Here is a 21824-nt window from a genome sequence, read left to right as displayed (position 1 = left end):
CAACAGTACTATAGGAGGATCAATTCTGATGGAAGTGGATATCTTCAACAAAGAAAAGATCTAATTCAGTTCCAAATGATCAATGGACAGAATCAGCTACACCCAGAAAAGTAACACTGGGAAATGAATGTGAACTACTTGCATTTTTGTTTATCTTCCCAGGTTATTTTTACCTTCTGAATCCAACTTTTCTTGTGCAACAAGAGAACTGTATGGATCTGCACACATACATTGTATCTAGGATATTCTTTAACATGTTTAACATATATAAGACTGCCTGCCATCTAAGGGAGAGGGTGTAGGGAGGGAAGGGAAAAGTTGGAATAGAAGTGAGTGCAAGGGACAATGTTGTAAAAATTATCCATGCATATGTTCTGTCAATAAAAAGCTATAATTAAAAAAATTAAAATAAAATAAAATAAAAAGAAAATAATTATAGAAGCAGTGAAAAATTTTAGTGACTGTGGCAAGTGAATTGATTGATTATTCAACTAGTTGATTATTTGGGACAGAATAATGAGTTTTCAGGAGGAAGCTAAACATTGGAGCTTAAGAGGTATTATTCTGGTGAGGTCCATGGCTGAGGTACAGAAGTGTTTTGTCTTTGACAGTGAGTGGCACCATAGGAGGGAATTTTATTAACCTCTCCGGCTATAATAACACAACAGAATGAAGTTCTGAATGAACAATGGCTCCTAGACCCCTGCCCTGGGCTCTCACTGTACTTCATCACCTCACAACTCTTCTACAACCTGGGTGATTTTTCCATAGATGTATTACCCGAAAGTTGCATGTGCTTGAGCTCACCTGCCATTTTCCATCCCCTTCAAATAGCGTTTCACAGCCTCCCTGGAGATCCTTGGCTTCTTGGCCTGGAATTCACTGCCTGGAAGAGCTCAATGTCATCTATAAACCTAGAGATGTTGCTGTGAACTCCCTCTTTCAGATCATTTGTAAAACTGTTAACTAAGACCAGTCCTGGCACAGCTCCCTGGAGGGATAAACATAGAGAATCAGCATGGGATAAGTGTAAAAAACCAGGAATGAATGAAGTAACAGGCGTAGTTTGGGCAAAATCAGGGGTGAGAAGCCATGGCAGTTAGGAAAATAAGTGACAGTGAGACTAATAGGATAACATTAAACAGTGTTTTAAAGGTAAAAGGAGAGCAGACAACATCTATTGGGAAACAACAGGATAGCATAGTTATGAAATTCAGTAATGGAAGACACATTACAGTCACCTCTTGATTATTAGTTCTATAGAAGGAGACCATTGGTGTTCGTGGTATAGGATGAAGGATAATAAACTAACACACAGCAGGAAAGATAAGCTTTATCTTTGGGTATCAGCTATGAGGTGTTGAGTTAGCAATGAGAAATTCATCCCCAGAACCCTTGGCAGTAAGGATGAAAGTGGAGATGGTGAAAAGGTGAGGCAGAAAGAGTTCTAGGCAGAGTCCAAAGATGGGCATAGGCCTAGCTTAGCTGCTTTGTACCTGTTTTTCCACAGGAAAACCATTTACTCTCTGTGTGCCTCAGTTTCCTAAAAATATAAAATGAGTTTCATTTCATGATCCCTAAAGCCTTTTTCAACTCAAATATTTTATGATTTTGTGGAGCTGCAGAATAACCAGCAGAAGAAATTAGGATCAAGGAAGGGGAGGTAGGGATATAGGGAGAACTAGGAGTGGGGAGATAACTTGAATTGTATGTAGTTAGCCTGCGTGCAATAATATGAATTTAGACCATATTATATTTAAAGGCAATGAAGAAATAATTGTGACAATAAACTTTGGATTAAATGAAAGGAGAAAAATATAATCTCAAGAACTGACTGATAAAAAGGTTAAGCTAGAAGATAATTAGGGTTCTGGAAATTCTCAGGGAAAAGAATTGAAAGATTTGGCACTTGCCTAGATGTATAGGGAAAAGAAGAAAAGGGCATAGAAAGATATCAGGATTGACAGAAAGGAAGGAGAAAATATTTGAAGAGGCAACAATCTCAGCTTCACTTTATACTTAAAATCCTGAAGTTAGAAATCCAAAAAAAGCTGTTAGATAATGATGAACATGCTACCTTAGAACAAGGTGCCCTTTACTTCTGAGTGATTTAGAAGTAGCTAGAATGATGATAGTTCTTAATTTGTCAATGATATCAACTCTATTTCATGCTGCTCCTCACCCTGGCTAAAAGTATTCTCTCCTTCCTTAAATTTTCCTAAAGTGATATGGTTGGATTGCTTCTTCGTCCCCATTATTTTCTATGTGTCTACTACTACAGAAAGTAAATGTCCAAAGAGCAAGGAGTAGGTCATTAAAAAAAAAAAAATCTTTGTTCATATCAAGGGCCTGGAACAGTGCCATGCATATAATTATTGAACTTAATTTAATGACTTTGGGGTCATTTTACAGTGATGCCAGTTTACAACTAAGTCAGAAATATTTAATGAATGCCTGCTTATGATGAAACAAAAAAAGATTTAAAAAAAAACATGGTTCCTTACATACAGGAATTTATAGTCTAATTGAGAACACACACACACACACACACACACACACACACACACACACATAGAAAAAAGTATTTTGCCGGTTTCTTGTTCTGTCACATCTGAATCTTCATCACTCCACTTGGAATTTTCTTGGCAAAGATAATGGAGTGATTTGCCATTTCTTTTTCCAGATCATTTTATAGATGAGGAAACAGAGGCAAACAGGGTTAAGTGACTTGCCCAGAAAACATTTAGAGAAATGAAAATCAATGAAACAGAAACCAACAATATACATTCTGAAAAATTTCTGAGTAGGGAAATGAACAGACTCACAATGGATCAATAGTGGAAGATCCTGGAGAATCTGAGCTTGTATCTATATTCTTAAGGTGGTGAAAAATATGGATTATCAGAGAAGGAGGAGCATTTCATATATATTATATATAGATATAGATGCATAGAAATCTGAATATGTTAAGAATAAGCCAGTAGATTTCAAAAGCAATTTACAGAAGGCAAAGATTTAAAATGGCATGTGAACAAACAAAAGCTTAAAATATAGACAAAAATCTGTATATATATATATAAAGAACATAGAGACACTACAGGGTATTATTAAATGAGAAAAATTAAATTAACCATATTAAACTAAATTTAAAATTCAACCTTGTAAGTTGAACCTTAAACCTTAAAATATCTTCTGATGAAGAAAATGTTCTATATATCCAATTGTATCCTTTATGAAGCAACTTATTATTTAAATTCATGGTGACTTCTTTCAAAGTATATGATTGTGAGCATTGATTTTCCCAGGATTTCTCAAGGATGCAAAGGAATTCAAATGCCATCCTTTGTACATCAGCACAGTAATTTATGGTTAGGAGCCAGACACAGAATTATTGTACCATAATCTGAGATGGCTATCTGTGATGGCTAGAGAAGGTGGTGTCTTTGGGTATTAGCTTGCACCATAGTTCTTAGTGCTAATGGATAAGAGGAAGACTACATGGGGAGCTTTCTCTCTTCTGATTTGCTTATCATTCTATCATAATAAAATTTTTATCTGACACTGTATTATTAATAATAGTGAACCTTAAAAATGGAATTATTTAAAGTGAGAGATGAGAAAGACTTGATGAACAAGGATTGGTTAGATTCCTTTTGGATTTGAAGTTAACAAAGACTCTATTGGCCTAACACTCAGGGAACTGAAAGAATTAAACAGTAACAAATATAAAATCAAAAGATTGAAAAAAAAGAAGTTAACAGGGAAAAAAATAATAGTATATATGCATATATGTATATCCTTAAGATTAGCAAATCAGGTTAATCTTAAAATGAATTGTTACAAACTTAATGAAGAAGCTGATGTATATGTGAAGAAACTATTGGAAATATGATATCAATCAACATTTGTACACATAATATAAACACATGTGTATGTTATGTACATACTCATACGTATGCTTATGTATGTGCATGTACATGTACATATGTGTAACCTAAGGGTTCAGATGCAATGTTAATGAAACTTTACATCTTACCCCAAAACTTTGGTTACCATGCTCTGGACAGTATATTTTAAATAAATATTTCATTGGTGAATTGTTGAAGATGTGATATATGACTGCAAAGGAGGTAACTCATAGTGTAGTTGAGGAAATAAGACTAACCATTCTCTCTTCTAATTGTCAGATAAGCATGAGCTCTGGGTTTATAGAGGTATGCTTCAATATAATGTATTTGCTCTGGACAGGTGAGTTGTTTTAGATTATTATCATGAGGAGAGATGGTAGAAGGAAGCAACAAAAAATGACTAGGAAGGTGATAAAATATGGATTAAGAATGTTGCAAAAAGTAAAATTCATTTTGCAAAAAGCTTTATGATGTTGAGGATGTCCAGTATACATCTGGGTTAAAAATTAGAGAATTTAGTCTTTAAGCATATTTTAGTTGTCAACATTTTCTTTTATATTTGGCACTCCTTCCACATTATCTGTTTTTTATCCTTATCTTCTCTTTCTCTAAATATTACCTCATCCAGTAAATTTTCCTGATTATTCTAGGCCAAAGAGTTCTCTTTCACCTTTAAACTCCTGTAATAATAATAATTAGAGTAGCTGGGTGGAACTGTGAATAAAGCATTAAGCCTGAAGTTATGACCTGTTAAAGATCATGCCTAAGTGTGAAGGGGCAGGTCTATTCTCCAAAAGCCCCCATAGCTGTGAATTATAACAGACTTGAAGGAATTGCAAATCAGCCTTTACTGCCGCAGATGTTGCTTATGGATTGGGAATGAAATAAATATGAGGAAGAAATGCAACTGCTTCTCAGTCTCCTTATATTGTTATCATCCTCTCACACGAAGAGAAACATTCTGCTGGTCAGAATTAGATCCCCAGCAGCCACTAGCAGGTTGTGCCCAAAACAATGACCTGAGTTCAAATTTGACCTTAGATACTCACTAGTGTGAACTTGGGAAAGTTACTTAACCCTGTTTGTTTCAGCTTTCTCTTCTATGAAATGAGCTGGAAAAGGAAATACCAAACCACTTCAAAATCTTTGCCAAGAATTTGGGTCTCAAAGAATTGGTTGCATCTGAAACAGCTTACAATATCACTAGTTATTTAACACAAAGTGGAATACATACTAGACACTTATGGATTTGAGAAATATTTATTATGCACCTAGGAGCAAAGTCTCTCTGAATTGTTTTTCATGTCCCCTAAGAGTACATGTCTAACTAATTAATAAGACTTTGTTCTCACTCTGATGTTGTAGCAAGAATAATAATTCCAGAGTCAGAGGACCTGGAGTAAAATCCCACTTGTGAAATTTGCTATCTGTACCATCTTTAGGAAATCATTCAGCTTCTCTGGATCTGAGACTCTTCATCCATAAAATGAGAGGGTTGAACTCAAGGACTCTCAGGTCCCTTCCAGATCTAAATTGATGATCCTATGCTTTTCTCTCTTTAAACTCTGACCCCTGGAAATGTATAAGATTCCCAAATCCAGATTCCCATTTTTCTCCCTTTATTTCTCTACTTGCAATTAACTGGTGGCTGGACTTTACCACCTGCATAGAAGCTATCACCTTTTCCCCAAGCCCTGTCTTTTCTCATTTTTGAGCAGACAGCCTGGGTGTGCCATAAGTATCCACTCAATGTCTGGGGAGTGGTATTTAAGGAGCACTAGATCCTCTGGTTTGAGGGCTTGCCAAGGCCTTTTCAGGGCTGCTCATTCATCTTTGGTAACTACATGCCCTTAAGCTTATGGCTTCAAGAAGCTGTAATATGCACATCACATCCAGTAAACTTTCTCAAGAATGGGTTAAACTAGGCTGAGGGTTAACTGATGGACCTCAAACTGGTTAATGAATTAGGGGGATGTCTACTCCAAGCATGAGAAGACTTCTCCAACAGAATGATAAAATGAGAATAATTTATTTCAATAGACCATGAAGATGGCTTAAGCGGGACACTTAGAGCTTGGTCAGATAACAAAGCCATCAAGGTTATCCATTGCATCTAGGACCATCATTCCTTTTCTTAACTGTTGTTTTATCATTGGGTGGGCTTCCCTGACTCTAGAAGAGAAAGTGAAATTCTATGACTTTGTGTAAATCTGTCTCACTTAAATCTAATTCATCCATAAGTCAATATTTCACTTGTCATAGACAAGTCTTCTTGGAAAACAAAGAATTGACAATAACAAATTCATAGTCTAGAGACTTTTCAAAAGAAAATTTCCTTGAATATTAGATAGATCTTATATAAACAGATTTATATAGGACAGGACAAGAATTGCACAAAATATAAGGAATGGATGGATTTCTTTTTGGTGTGCTCTGGTGGAAGTACCGTCATGGAGGAGAGCGCAGATCCACCAATCTCAGAATATTTATAAAATGTTATTGATGAAATGTATGGTGTACCTTCCAAAAATACCTGTTTATAGCAGAGTGAAAGGAAATCAATGGGATTTTTTTTTCTCTCTGTTTTCTTCCTTTCCTCACCCTGTAGTCTACAGGGAGCTCTATAATATTTCTGCTCTAACTCTTATTGAACCTGCACCTTTCACTGCTAGCTTCCGCAGTCTAGGGGCTGGAGTTTAGATGGTTTTTATTCTGTAATGTCAAGGTGAAAAAGCTCAGCAATGCTTCGGCTTGGAACCAGGAGGAGGGAATCTCAAAGGGATGGTTTTGGTTAGCATGTCTGGGAGCCGGCCGCAGACCGATTTTTCCACATCTCAAGACTTCTTGGACTTGTTAAAGCTGCTCCTCTGAATTTCCTCAACTTCAGCTGCCTTCTTTCTTGCCAGAGGATGGAGGGTAAGAACAATGAGAGGTGTAGGGGAGGTCTAGGGGAGAACTTGGCCAGTGCCGGGTCCTGAGATTCCGGGCCGGGGTCATAGCTTCTGCCAGAGGGTAGGTGGTGCTGTTGCTGTGACTGTAGCTTCCTCATTGGAGCGGGTAAGAGAGGCGGAATGTTTAACTCTTTGACATGAAGCGGAAGCGTGGGAGAGTCACGGCTCTCGCACTGCCTGCCTAGAACTCCCGCCGCCTCGGACCCTCCGCTTGAGCTCGCATTAGCCAGCCGCCTGCTGCTCGCTCCCAGCCGGGTTCGCCCCGCTCCTGGAGCCGAGTTTCTTGAGGCTAGGTCCAGAGGGGGAGGCAGGTAAGCAGCGTGTGGGATGGAGGGAAGAGACGAGAGGGGTCCTGCCAATGTCCTCAGCTTCTAGGCAGAGGCACCAGTGACCACTGCCTACAAGGAGGGGGTCGATCCTTTTACTGACACTATTTCCCAGGCCAGAGGCGCGCATCGGACCGCTCTGTTCTAGGCCTCGGCCGGGACTGTAGCATGCGCCTAGGCTGTCGGGTACTGGAGGCCAGAGGGGGCCTCTCCAAAGAGTGGGTGCGGGGGTAGGAGAGAGAATAAGGCTCCCGAGTTCTCGGCTGCGGGTGCCAATCCACTTGGCAGCTGCGAGAGGGAACTTCCCAGACTGGGGCCAGACCTTGGGAATCGAGTGGAGAGCTCAAAAAAGAAAAGGGGAATCAGGGGAACTCCTGACGCAACTTTGATTACTAGGGAGTTCAATGTCCGGACGCCGGCCTTGACTTTGGCTCGGGCCGGGCAAAGTTTCCTGATGTGAAGTGCAAATTTCGCCTTCTCTCCTGGAGAGGTAACGCAGGCCAAGAATGAGCTACACTTTCAGCTTTTTCCATCCTTTAAAGCACTTTCCTGAAGTCCCCAGCACTTAACAGAGCAAGTGAATTCGTGAGTGTGACTGGAGGAAGCTTCCAACTTTCTTGCATATTCTATCTACAGTTTTTCTCTCTTCTCTTCTGCTTCCCTTCTGCCGGCATTCTAGCCCTCCTCTCCCTGGCTCCAGTCCTTACTGCTTTGGGGAGGTACCGGGCTTTTCTTCTTCGTGAACCTAACTCACAGAAAGAATTTTGGAAAGAGTACGTTTATCGAAAGCAAAAGAAACATAAACAAAACAAATTAACAAAAAGGACTTTGTAGTTTGTCGTTTGTTTAGTTTTGTTAAGGCAACTTTGTGCCTGTCAAATTGGGGCAGCATGTCCTCTAAGTGAAGACTTACTTGTCCTTCATAATCCTGTAAGAGTAGGTGCATTAAATAATTGTAGATTACTGCAAAATTAGGACGATAAAAAGGAACTTTGGCTTCTTCCTCTGATCTTAAACAAAGGAAAACTTTTTTTTTTTGGTGTCTTCTCCATACCCCAAATCTTGAGGTTTCTTTTCAAGTTTCAGAAATGAAGCAATATTATGTAGTCATACTGATCTTTGGGATTGAGTCTGGTGTTTTCATATCAAGTGAATTCATCCACCTTATACTTTTTCTGAAAACCTAAACTACATGGGATTCTGTATCTAACTGATCTTTCATCTTTTGTAAAACTTAATAGATATTTTGATAACAATGAATTGTCCTCAGAAAATAAAGTTATTGTCAAAAAATTGTTGGGTTTAAGAATCAGTGTTTATGAAATATTTTGGAATTCTCTTCATGTAAGTCCAATATAGTTATTTTTATTACTGTTGCTTTTAGTAAGATGAAACTGACAAGAAGTTTGGACCATTCCAAAAATGTGGCAATAATTAACTTCCATGTTTTGTGTAGTTTTGTGTATGGTTGGGATTTTCCATGAACTGTTTTCTCTATTAAAACCTATGTTTATTTTAATGATCTTGATGATTTCAAAATATCCAAATTCAAACCCCTCCCTTGGCCTTATTTGAAATACTCCAGAAACAGACAATAAAGACATTGGGGATTGGTTGATTTTTTTTTCCTGTACAGCAGGTCCATTTGAGGAAGTTTCATTCCTTTTTAATTTTCACAGACAAAAGAGATGACTGCATTATAATTATAGCACTGGTCCCTTGTAGAACCTTTGTTCTAAACTCGTATTTCACTAGTGAGAGATTTTACAGAATTACGGAATTTTCTCTAATTTGGAAGGTAGCTTAGAAATCATGGACTCCAAACCCTTCATTTTAGAGATGAATCCCAGAAACTTGAAGCAACTTGCCGAGGGTCATGGAAGTTGATAGGAGCATCTTTAGGTGTGGAAATTATGACTTTTGTTTCTCTATCCAGACTATTTTGCATAAACTTTATTGCAACTCTGTAAATTAATATGTATTAAAGTCATATGTATGAAGTTTCTTTTGCAGTGTAACTTTCTTAAAGTGAATGTGTTACTTTTTTAACCAGAGAAAGGAGAATTGGTATTTAGCTCCTCAGTTTTGGCAAACCTGCATATTTTCTTGAATGGATGGTAACATAATTGAACAACAAAGATTTCTCTTTAGCAGTAAAGCAACTAGTAATTAACTTACTTTCCCCTAACATTGAAGGGAGTGTCAGGATATTTTAAAGCCTGAGAGCAATATCTAAATATTAAGTACAAAAATTTGGGTCTAAAAATGGATGGTCAGAGATCTTGGGAACCAAGGAGCCTTCTTGCCAAATAAGGAAACTTGGCAAATAGTCTTGTGTATTTTAAGTTAGCACAAGAGTGAGTGCTATTGGCAATATATTGGCAGTGTGCTTATCTGGAATGAGCAGAGAAACTGACTTTGACAGGGTTATGAAATTTTAAACTGAAGTAATCGGGGTGTGGAATGAACAATCTAATTATCAGAGAAAGCACTTGAGAAATTAGAATGGGGATAACAGGAAGAGAAACCAGAAGGAAAGCTATTATGGTAATAAGTGCAACTAAGTAGAACAGTGGATAGAGCTCTAAACCTGGAGTCAGGAAAACTCGTCTTTTGTGAGTTCAAATCTGACCTCAGCCAGGGTTCAGGAAACCCTGTTTGCCTCAGTTTCCTCATCTGTAAAATGAACTGGAGAAGGAAAGGCAAACCATTTTAGTATCTTTGCCAAGAAAATGTCAAAAGGGGTTACAAAGAGTCAGTCACAACTGAACAACAAAAGAATGTTGAGTGCAAAAGTGAAGCAGACTTCTGATTCTAATGAAGTTATCTAATGAGATTGTGAATCCAGATCATGAAGTCAAAGAAGCATCACAAGTTTTAATGGAGATAATTATGCAAATACTCCTAAAATCCTTAGAACAAAATAATTGAATGTTGAGCACCTGGAATTGAAAGTAATAATTCAGATCATCTGTTTTGCATTTTTTTCCATTCAATAGTTTAACAATCATTTTTCTATTGATCCCAAGGGATCAAAGCCAATCTTAGTCTGGTTTGGGTAGGAGGATTGGGAAAATGCCTTTTTTTTGAGGTATGAACCCTCTTCAACTGTCTTCCCAGATCTCACATACTGGTGTTAGTGGAAAAATTCAATCTATATACCCTTCATATTTATCTGCAGTGACTAGAAAGCCATACCTGCTTTGGGAGGAAAGTTATGAAAATCTGAAGTTTAGGTGCATATTCTTAATATTTCTTAGTATTTCCTAGCACAACTGCTTGCTATAACAGCAGGTTAGGAATAAAAACCAGAATTGAAATTTTATTGATAGAGGAAACTTCCAGATGAGGAAATTCTCTCTACTAATGAAGGTCAACACCTTCTTTGCAATTTATAGTATAAGAAATCTGGCTAGAGCTCCAAGAGGTTGTGATTTACTCACCATCACAGCCAGTATGTGTCAGAAGCTTATTGGATCAATAGCTAAATAATCTTAAAGAGTTTTTATAGGGTAAAGTGTTTACAACTTTTCTTACAATCAGAGTTGAGCTTGAGATTGATGGCAAATCAATCCAAGTATTTAGGAAAGTATGAAATTGATCTTCATGCAAAAGAAAAACAAAACAACTTGAGGATGAGATGATTTTGAGGGGTATAGTTTTAAATCTGGGCTATCTTGTTAAAGTGATGAACTTGACATTAATATTAGCCTTGTTTCTTTCTCCTCATCCTACCACTAGTGCCTTCATTTTGCCTCCAAAGTGTTTAGTATCTCCCTTAGCTGGATTCCATGCTCCAGACTCTTTTTCCTTTCTTCTATGCCCAATTAAAATTTACCTATCCTGTGTCATATACCCTAAGGGCCTTGCTCTCTTCTAAGAAACCCTGAAGAACTAGTTCTTGCTGATGCACAGGTCACTTCAATTAAATTCAGTTAATACTTATTAAGACCCTACTAGGTGCAAGTTGACTAGTTAGCCAGTGCATTCTCTGTATCCACCCACATAATTAAATTCTTTAAATCAAGAAAAATGTACATTGCTCTGAAAAGTCCTTGTTATTAGTAAAAAAAAAATAATAAGTCTACAAAATTTTTACTCTTATAGAATTGGGAGATATTCCTAGTAAAAAGAACTTGTCAGTTGATGAACATCCTTGCAAGGGGAAGCTTGAAAGGAAAATACTTCCCCAAAAATGTTTCAGTGGGAGATGCTGTGTCAGAATATGGATCTTATCAGTTGATGTAAAAGCAAGTAGAGAATGATTTCAGATTTGTCTTGCCAATATGACTCTGTAGTTAGCATTAGATTTGTAGTGCCTAATGCTGACTATGCACTTCTGTTCCCTCAGAGTTTGATCAGTTTGGTATCCAATACTAGTCTTTTTTTTTCTTTAATAGAGTTGGCTCTGGGAGTTCCCCTAAAAATGTATGTTCAGGATTGTGGAACTAGTGGAACAGAATTTGAGGAAGTCTTCTCATTGGAGAAAATACTACTACAAAAAGAAAAATTCAATAGATGCAGATCATCTTGGAGAGAAGGGTGCCATGAATATGTTCTTTTTACTGATTTTGTTCCTGGACTAGTTGACATTTTGACAGTGACTTAGATAAAGACATATAGGAGTAGGTATCAAATTTTGGGTCATGTGAAACTAAGATGAATGGATAGCAGGGTCAAGATCCCAAGGTATCTGGACAAGTTTGTACAATTTGCTAAATCAAATATAATGAAATTTAATAAAGAAAAATGTCAATTTTATACTTCAAAAATAATTCCATAATTATAAGATAGAAGTAGAATGGTTATACAGTAATTTATGTGATCAAGAGATCTGGGGGTTCTAATACATTTTCTTATTGTTCACTTGTTCCAGTACTGTCCATATTTTTGTGATCCCATTTGGGATTTTCTTGGCAAGGATACTGCAGTGGTTTTCCATTACCTTCTCCAGCTCATTTTACAGAGAAGAAAATAGACACAAATAGGGTTAAGTCACTAATCCAGGATCACACAGCTAGTATCTTAGGCCAAATTTGAACACAGATCTCCTTAACTCTGTCACTCCCTCTACTGCACTATCTAGCTTCATTCAGAGTAAGAGTAATATAATTCAGCTATATCATAGCAGTGGAAAAAGCTAATATGAAATTAGATTATGGTACAAAAGGTACTATATCCTGATATAGTACAGTACAAAAACAGTATTGATTTTGGAGACTCTCAAAACCTGCCTCAGGATTTACTTTTGGGTCACTTTACCACTGTAACCTCAGTCTCCTCATGTGTAAAGTGAAGAGATTAGACCAAAAGGCCCTTGAGGTCTCTATGTTGGAACATGCCCAGAAAAAGGTGATGAATGTGAGTACTGTGGGCCATGCCATAGGATGTTCAATCGAGTCAGTTAGATGGCACAGAAGGTAAGAATGGTGGACTGAAAAGTCAAGAAAACCTAAATTCAAATTCCACCTCAGATTTTTCATAGCTGTGTGACCTTGAGCAGGTCATTTGATTTCTCTCAAATTAATTGCAGTTATTTTGTTATCAGCTGAAAGAACTGAAAACATTTAACTTCAAGAACAGCAGATTTAAACAAGACATACTGTTTGTATTTATACAGATGAAGGACTGTCACATGGATCCCAATAGGCAGAACTAGAAAAAATGGGAAGATATTGCAGAGATAGATTTAAATTTAATGCAGAGGATTGAGGGAAAACCAAAATGATAAGTAACAAAACAAAACAACAGCAATGAAAACCTCTTTCCTAACAATTAGAGATATCTGAAAGTAGAGGGGGCTGCTTAGAAGTAGTGATTTTTGCCTCATTCAAAGTCTTTATGGAAAAGCTGTATGATCACCTGGTGATTACTTGCCAGGAGTCAGGAATAGAGAAGAGCAGCTAAGTGATATAGTGGATAGGATGCCAGGCCTGAAGTCAGGAGGACCCGAGTTCAAATTTGACCTCAGACACTTATTAGCTAGGTGATCCTGAGCAAGTCATATAACCCTATTGGCCTCAGTTTTCTCATCTGTAAAATGATTCAGAGAAGGAAATAACAAAGCACTTCAGTATTTCTGCCAAGAAAAGCACAAGTGGGATCTTAAAGAATCAGTCATGACTGAAATAACTGAACAACAACAATATATTTTAAAGAGAATCATATGCAGATGTTATGGTTTTTGAGATTCCTTCCAACACTGAGATTCTCTACAGTTCTTTGAATTGCCTTTGAAATCTATTTGCTTACTCTTAATCTGAACTTCCTTACCAAGAGGTTTCTCTATTCCTAGGAAAGTTTTTTTCCCTTTAAAAAAAAAGTGTGTGTGTGTGTCTGTGTGTGTGTCTGTGTGTCTGTGTGTCTGTGTGTCTATGTGTGTGTGTGTGTGAGCGAGAGAGAGAGAAAGAGAGAAAGAGAGAGACAGAGAGAGATGAACTCAGGCTATTTGGTGAAGACTATGAACCTCATATTAAAATAATATTAAGTGTATAAAGTACAATACATGGTATTACAAAGGAAGCAATGATGTTAAAGGAGCTATCTGCCCTAGAGTATTTCCTACAACAGAACTGTAGAATTTTAAAATTGAAAGGAATTTTAAAATTGAAAGGGCCAGTAGCTATCTAATCTGTCTTCTACTTGTATAAAGAACTCTAAATTATATGCCAAAGGCACATCCAACCACTCTTTAAAGTCCTCCAATGAGAGAAACCCTCTTCCTTCCAAAGTAACTTTAGCTTCTGATAAATCATCAGGCAATTTAGACTGATGATCATTGTATTCTGTGCCATTCAAATTATATCATGTATGTATCTGCCATTGATTCTCGGCTTTTGGGCTAAGATCAAGTATAGTATTATCTAGATATCTGCCCACTCCACCCAGAAGGAGGCCTACTGAGTAAAAGTGTTCTGTCCTATTGCTATACATGTGTTTTTTGGGAGCTAATTCCTCTCTTGTCTTTTAATATCATCATATTCTAAAATAATCTGTTGCTTAAACCCTGATAAGGACTATAAGAGTATAGGGAGATAAGTTTCTAAATTGGACATATATACATTAATACTGCAGTGTTTGTTTCTAGTATGGGAAGTATGGGATAAGTTGTTTTCCAATATAAAATCTGATCTGTAAGAGATTTTATTAATGCACTTAGTATCTATATAAAGAATCTGAGAAAGAGCCAGAAAGAACTCATAGGTTATATAAATAGGGGAAGTTATGACCCTGAGATCATAACTTAAACCTGGTGGGACTTAGGATAGTTTAGTATGATCTTGTTTTGAGGGGAATTAGAAAGAAAGAGAAATCTGTCATGACCATAATTTTAAATCAAGTGTCAAAAGTCATGGGAGAAATGAAGCAGTGAAATAGAGTTTCAAGAGAATTGTACTCAGAGGCAGAGGATTTGGGATTCAAATCCTCTCCTTTGTCCTGGCAAGTTAGATTACCTCTCTGGGTATCAGTTTCCTCATCTGTAGAATAAGAGAGTCAGACCAGAAAGCTTCTAAGGCCCTTTATAGCATTAAAACTACACTCTCATGTCTTAATAATGGCCCACACATCCTGGAGAGCCCAGCCTGACCTTGGCCTAGACTTGCAGTGTTAGATCAGCATGATGTAGTTCAATAGTGAAGAATGCAGAATTGAGTTAGGATCCAAGAAATGAAAAACAAAACAAAACAAAACAGAAACTTCATTAAGCTTTAATGTCACCTTAAGACTTTAAAAGCATATTTTGCTCTCTATCTTTGGAGAATGTGAGAGAAGACTTGTAGGAAAAAAAAATTCCCATATGGCTTTCAGGATTCACTACTTCAATCCTAAATGATATATAGACCATACCATTATGATAGCTATTACTGGGCTTCTTTGGGAATGCATAAAGCTCTTATTGCATCCATGAGAGATCACACTCACTACTCACACCCCACTGCTAGATCACATTCTTAAAATCAGAAGGGACCTTAAAGATCTTCTCATCTTTCCTTCCTAATTCATTCCTTCCTCTCCCCTATCAAATGCTAGAATATCTTCTACATCTGATAGTCCATCCTCCATTTGAACACTTCCAATAACAAGGAGTTCACATTTTCACAAGATAGCCCATTTTGTTGTTGAATAGCTTCAATTGTTAGGAAATTCTTTATATTATACTGGACTGCCTCCTTTTAACTCTCCCCCATTTGTTCTTAGTTCTGTTCTCTTGAACTATAAGGAAAACATCTAATTTTTCTTCTAAGACAGACTTTCTTCACTCATTTTTCATTTGCATCTTATTGTTCTTGTTTCCTTCTTCTTGACACATTTCAGATTCAAATGACTCCATGTTCAAATGTAATATTCAGAACTGAACATATTGCTTCTAGCAGACACTATGACTATCTTCTCCTTGCCACAGAGAATGCAGTTATATAATAAATGTGTACACATTCATCTGTATATGCTAAGCCAAAAGAAAGAAAAATTATAATTAAAATAGTGGAAGCATTTTCACTGTGTAAGTCTACTTTTGAGTGATTCTGAGATAAAAGGCATGAAATTATCATTCCTTTAAGTCCCAGTACCTCTGTGGTCTCACAGAATTGTAATCAATTTACAATTTAAAGCTAAAAGGGATTTTAGAGACCAATCCCCCTTATTTTATAAATAACAAAATTGAGGCACAGAAAAAGTTAAATGACTTGTTCAGGATCACACAGTGTCAGGCAGGATTGACCTTGGGCAAGTCACTTAACCACATCTGGAATTAGAGAAGGAAATGGAAAATCCCTCATTTGTTTTTGCCAAGAAAACCCCAATGTGGTCACAAAGTGTAAGACACCACTGAAATGACTGAACAACAACAAGATTTCAAACGAGTGCTTTCTGATTTCAAGTCCTATCAGTCCTCTCTATTGGCCACCTCTCCTATTTTCCTATGCTGAATGTGATGCTAGAACCTACCCATAAAGGAAGTAGTCTTTTCATTATGCTTGGATTGGTAGTAGTACTGAGAGAGACAATCTCTGGTGAATTTAGCATTCTGGGTCAGCTGGAAAGTTCCTGCTGTCTTCACTTTCACTTCTTTGTGTATACTCTTGCCTCCTGGGCAAGCAGGAAGAATAAAGGCTTGTGACTATGTGATAACCCTCTAATATAATGACGATGTGACGCCTCAATGAATATTTTTCCCTTTTCTTTGCATTTGCTCTCAGATAGTCTTTACTTTGTTTTGTTTTCTTGTAGTTGAGTAGAAATCTTAATTCCAGGCTTTCTCTTATCAGTAGCTTAGCTAGATGTAGGAAAAAAATTCAATTGTTCTTACAGTAACCATATCAGATCTATCTGCTCTCTGATATGATCTGTCATCTTTTAAAAAGATCTTAGTACCTTTCTAGCTATAACTATTTAAAGATTTGCTTAAACTCAATTTTAATCTTATATGTTAACTTTAGCTCAAGCTTCTACATCAGATGTAAATCCATTATAGGGAAAAATCAAGTGTTGAGGTAACATAGGATGAGTGGCAAAATATAGGTTGAAGTAAAGATGATGGAAGCTATGGACACCACTTTGAACTTACTGATAACTTCCAGATACTTGTCTTTTCTACCCACTTTTCAGTGAGTTGCTTTCTGAACCTCAAAGTGTATGATCCATAATTATATAACCTGCTGTATTCTGTCCCCTCCAAAATCCTTAATAAAGAGTCTAGCAGGATTACTGTACCATAAAGTATATCAATTTATTGTGCAATAAATAAACCAACAAATGAAATGTTTGTTTTCTCTTGACTAGTGTAGCTTTAGTGTCAGTAGCAAACTCTATCAAAATGGTATTTTTATGATGTAACTCTACTTTCTGATATCCTAGACATCGTTATTCATTGTATCACTGTATTTACCTAATTTAGTTGGGTAATATGTAAAAATAGCATGTTGCTTGATACATTGTATCAATTTAACTATATTATATAAATATATATGTACATATAACTATGTTTACATGGTACATATTTTTATATATACTAGCGCTTTCTTCTATTAAAATGTAAGTTTAGTGTGAGAAGCTATTATTTTATTCTTTCTACTTGTATCCTCAGCAACTATCACAGTGCCTGAGATGGCACTTAATAAATAACAATACTTAAAAAATACTTGTTGGTTAATTGATATCTACCTCTAGTAAAAAAAAATGAAAGTAGTGCATTAAAATATATCCCTTTTTAGAAATCCCATACATATATATATATATATATATAACATATATATATATATATATATATATATATATATATATATTTACATTACCTATTCAAGAACATTGTGAAATTGAAGTTGGTTAGTTACTCTGGCCTGTGCTACTAATTATTTCCAAAATTCCAGCTTATTCTAATGAGTTTTTGGTGTACCCATACACAAATAATGAAATAATTAAAAGGATCTGTGTGTTCTCTCCAGTTATGTAAGTTGCAGCCTTCTTATACTTGCCAGTGTTTTCTATAAAGAATCCACATAATTGTTGAGTATCTTTCTCATTTTCTTTTGCTATGGAGGATGCGTCAAGTGGGCAGCTTTCTTTAGATATCCCTTATCTTTCTCCTGTGACCAAACCATCTTCTTTATTTGTATATTTCTTTGATGACATCCTTTATCCACTTCTTCATAGTTCCTTTTGCTTAGTCACAATCCCCTCATACCTTTCTTTCTTTCTCTCCATTGTTATTTGTAATATACATTTTCAATTCTTGGGAAGCAAAAAATACAAAAAATGACTTGGATAGAATACTGAAGTTAAAATATTATTTCTAGGATATATACAGAATGATTCAAAAGAACTATACAACTCCCCAAATTCAATACAGGTTATACTCATGTTTTTAGGTAATCACAAAACAAATTAGGTTTCTTCCAGTGAAGGAGAAAGAAAGGACTATCTCTAATAGAATTATAGTTTATCTCATCACCTCAAAAAGAATACAGTACCCCTCTGAAATCACCCAGAAACAAGCTCATCTGGCATACCTAATTACTGCATGTTTGAACGTGTAGTATTCAGAAGAACATATGTAGTTAGCAATGCTGTCACAATTTTCAAAATGGTTGCTTTTCCATTTGAACATCAAAGTGTTGTTAGGGTTTTTACTATCAGAAGTTAAAATCAAGTTCAATTTGCCATAGAATGTGTGTCTAATATTCAGGACAATTGTTTATTGTCCAAAAATGTGGACAGGCAGTACAAACTGTTCAGAAACATGAATGTCTCTGATTGTAGAATCTAAAGCATCCAATGGAAACATATATTTCTCCACCTGAAAAAAAAACAAAAAACAAAAAACTCCAGCTGTCTGCTGGGTATGCTGTTTTGGGTGTGCTGCTGGTCATGTTCTTCTTCCTTTTCTTTTCTTCCCCCCGCTCCTCTATTTAATAGTATTTTCTTTTATTTTTTTCAATTATGTGTAAAGACAGTGTTCAACATTCCCTTTTATAAGATTTTCTTTTCCATTTTTTTCTTCCTTTCTACCTCCACTCCCCAAGATGGCAAGCAATCTGCTGTCTGTTAAATATAGTTATGCTCTTCTGCAACAGATTAGACTATCATGATAAATATCTTCTGTTTTGAATTTTTCATAGCAATATAGTCAAAATGGCTTGGTCCAGAAAAACAGGAATTATCCTGCAATAGGATACTATTCACCTCTTTATTGCTATAATAGTGTTATAATGCTTCTAGACACTGAAATTTGAGACCTGAATTTCTCTACCACAAAACCCTATTCTTATGATTGTCACTGTTGTTGTTGTTTTACAGTTGTTTCAATTATATGTACTTCTCGTGATTCTATTTAGGGTTTTCTTGGCAGGGCTACTGGAGTGGTTTGTCTTTTCCTCCTCCAGTTCATTTTACAGATGAGGGAACTGAAGCAAATATGGTTAAGTGACATATCCAGGATCACAAACTAGTAAGTGTTTGAGTTTCCCCTGTGCCATCTTGCTTCCCTTATTATTTTTAATTGTTAAGCCACTTAGATATGCATTAAGGGGGGGAAGGGATAATGGGGTACTAAAGTTTCCTAAAAAGTAAATTTAGGATTGTCATAAAGCAAAACTTACTATTTGAGTATGCACACATCTCTGTATACACATGGACCTGTGATCATCATTAACCATTATTGTAGGGAATTCAAGATCTGGAAAATCTATCTACTGCAGGTTAGTAACTCAATTGTGACTTAAGATCTTACAGATTTGCTTAAAACTTTGAAAAGTTAGATGATTTAATGGCGTTCAGACAACCAAATTGTGCCAGAGACAGTATTTCTCCATATCATGTTACCATAGGTGGTCCTCCCTCTGCTTCTTTAAAATTTACTATTTATTTATTTCTTAATTATCCTTTTCTTAAAGGTTCTATGACCACTTGGGTATATTATAGAGATAGTTTTTGGTAAAGTAAGTCTTGGATTAAGTGACCTCCAAGGTTACTTTCAGCTCTAAGTCTCCAGTGAAACAGATAATTTGTATATTCTCTACAAACTTTTTTTTTTCTGAGTGCAATAAAAAACCTTGTCCATTGCTATCTAACTATATTAGAATACTAATTGATTGCACTAAAAAATGGTATCTTTATGTTTATAAAATAAAATTCTTAGATATCCAGTGACATTAATTTGCATGTCATTTATTGATCCCTCCTTATATCAGAGAATTTTAAATTGCAGAACAGTAATTAAGTAGTAAAGTTTTAGAGATGCAAAAAATCATATAATAAAACTCCCAAATTTTATGCCAGTTTTTTCCTTATCATCATGATTATCTTTATAACAAGGAAATGAGAATAATGGAAGTACAAGAGGTTAGATATGGTATCTCTTATGTATTCCCTATTCTAATTAATTAAAAATTATAATACATTTTATGCCTATGGGTAGTAACATTTGTATTGCTTGTCTTATGAAACATTCCAAGATTAAAGTTGAAAACAAAGGCTCTCTGGGAGGATGAATATATGGGTATAGTTTAAAAATGGAAGAAAAAATATAATTATTCAGAAAAATGCCCAACCAGAAATTTAGGATCCTCTCAAATTCCCAAGTGAAGCTTGATTCCATCTATTCTGGAATTACTCTCAACAATGAAGATTGCTGCTTACCTCTGCAATGCTTGTCTATTGCAGTTAGCCAGTAAACATTTATTAAATACTACTATGTATATGGGCTCTGGGAAACAACTCTGTCCTGCTAAAAGTTGACCACAGTGACAACTCAAGTCCTGAAGACCTTATACATTTTCTTCCAACAACTCATGAATCAGTAGAGTACTTTGGCTGTCTACCTGTCATTTTTCCTCTTACCACATGACCAACCCATCTTCTCTTTCTAGTATATAATTTTTTGATGACATCTCATACTCTTCTTCTTTGAAGTTTGTTCATTGGTAATGGTATAATTTTCTTACACCCACTACGTGTCTCCTTTGACCTCTGTGGGATACTCACGTTTATTTTTTGGAAGTGTTGGTTTCTATATCTCTCTATCATACAGCAATATTAGTAATCTTAAAATTGAAAGATATTCCTTGTTATCATAGGAAGCTTAAAGTCATAAGATAGCTTTTCAGTTTGCTTAAAGTAGTTTGGAATATTTCCTTCCATACAAACCTTTACCCAATTCTTTTCTATTGGTACTGTCTGTCCCAGTTATACATACTTATCAACAATCTTGATCTGTACAAATCCATGTTGATATTTGGACAATACAGAGTTATCCATTGTTTTTTCCTGTATGGATAAATGACCCAAAGTCTTTTGAGTGATTATAGAGTTAGCTCTTCTATGAGGCTATGCAGTGTTCTGGGGCCTCGAGCAATCAGCACAATATTATCTCCTAACAGGAGTATCTTAAACTGAAAATATTGAAAAATTCATCAAAACACTTGAAATTTATTTCTTTGCTTGGTGGGTTTTTTAGATATTTGAATTTTCATCTATTGGATTTGCTTGAAGGAGAAAGACTACAACTGTCTCAGTCCGCAATCATTTATTTTATTTTCTTATTTTTAAAAATACTTTACTTTTTCCAATTTCATATAGGAAACAATTTTTAACATTCATTTTGTTAATGTTTTACATTAGTAAAATTGTTGTTTTGAGTTCCAAATTCCCTTCTTTCTTCTTTCCTCTCTCCTCTTATTAAGAAAGCATTTTGACATAAGTTATACATATACAGTCATGCAAACTATAGTTCCATATTAGTCATGTTTTGAAAGAAAATAGAAGCTACCATCCCCCCCCCCCAAATAAAAGAAAAATCACACACAAAAAAGTAAAAAACAGATATGCTTCAAAATGCATTCAGACATCATCAGTCCTTTCTCTAGGTGGATAGCATTTTTCATTATAAGTCCTTTGGGAATTGTCTTAGAACTTTATATTATCAAGGATTTATTTTATGTTTACTAGGTGCCAGGTACCAAGGTAAATGCTTTGCATACAAAAAAAGAGGGGGGGCGGAGAGGAATATGTGTTTCTTGCCTTTCAGAAGTCCCTTTTCCAATTGAAGAAACTACCTGCAAATTACTTTGCCTTGCAGTATAAATAAAAAGTAATCTTTGAGGCAAAACATTAACAGGGAGAGGAAGGGAAACCTAGAAAGC

The 21824-nt window shown here is 35.9% G+C and overlaps 1 protein-coding gene across 4 annotated transcripts in view; it reads left to right on the top strand.

The window, feature by feature from the left end:
* The first annotated feature begins 7005 nt into the window (after window positions 1-7005).
* MAP3K20 (mitogen-activated protein kinase kinase kinase 20) overlaps window positions 7006-21824 on the top strand; it is a 221045-nt gene continuing 206226 nt past the window's right edge. The window contains exon 1 of one of the 4 annotated variants that reach the window (XM_023499294.2): window positions 7006-7170. The gene's annotated coding sequence lies outside the window, so the exon portion shown is untranslated. The other 3 variants (XM_012544824.3, XM_023499291.2, XM_012544823.3) reach the window with 3 other exon arrangements.

Source organism: Sarcophilus harrisii, chromosome 3 (assembly GCF_902635505.1).
Source record: "Sarcophilus harrisii chromosome 3, mSarHar1.11, whole genome shotgun sequence".
NCBI classification, from domain to species: Eukaryota; Metazoa; Chordata; class Mammalia; order Dasyuromorphia; family Dasyuridae; genus Sarcophilus; species Sarcophilus harrisii.
Note: the sequence above shows the minus strand (reverse complement) of the source record. Positions and strands in the feature narration are given on the sequence as shown.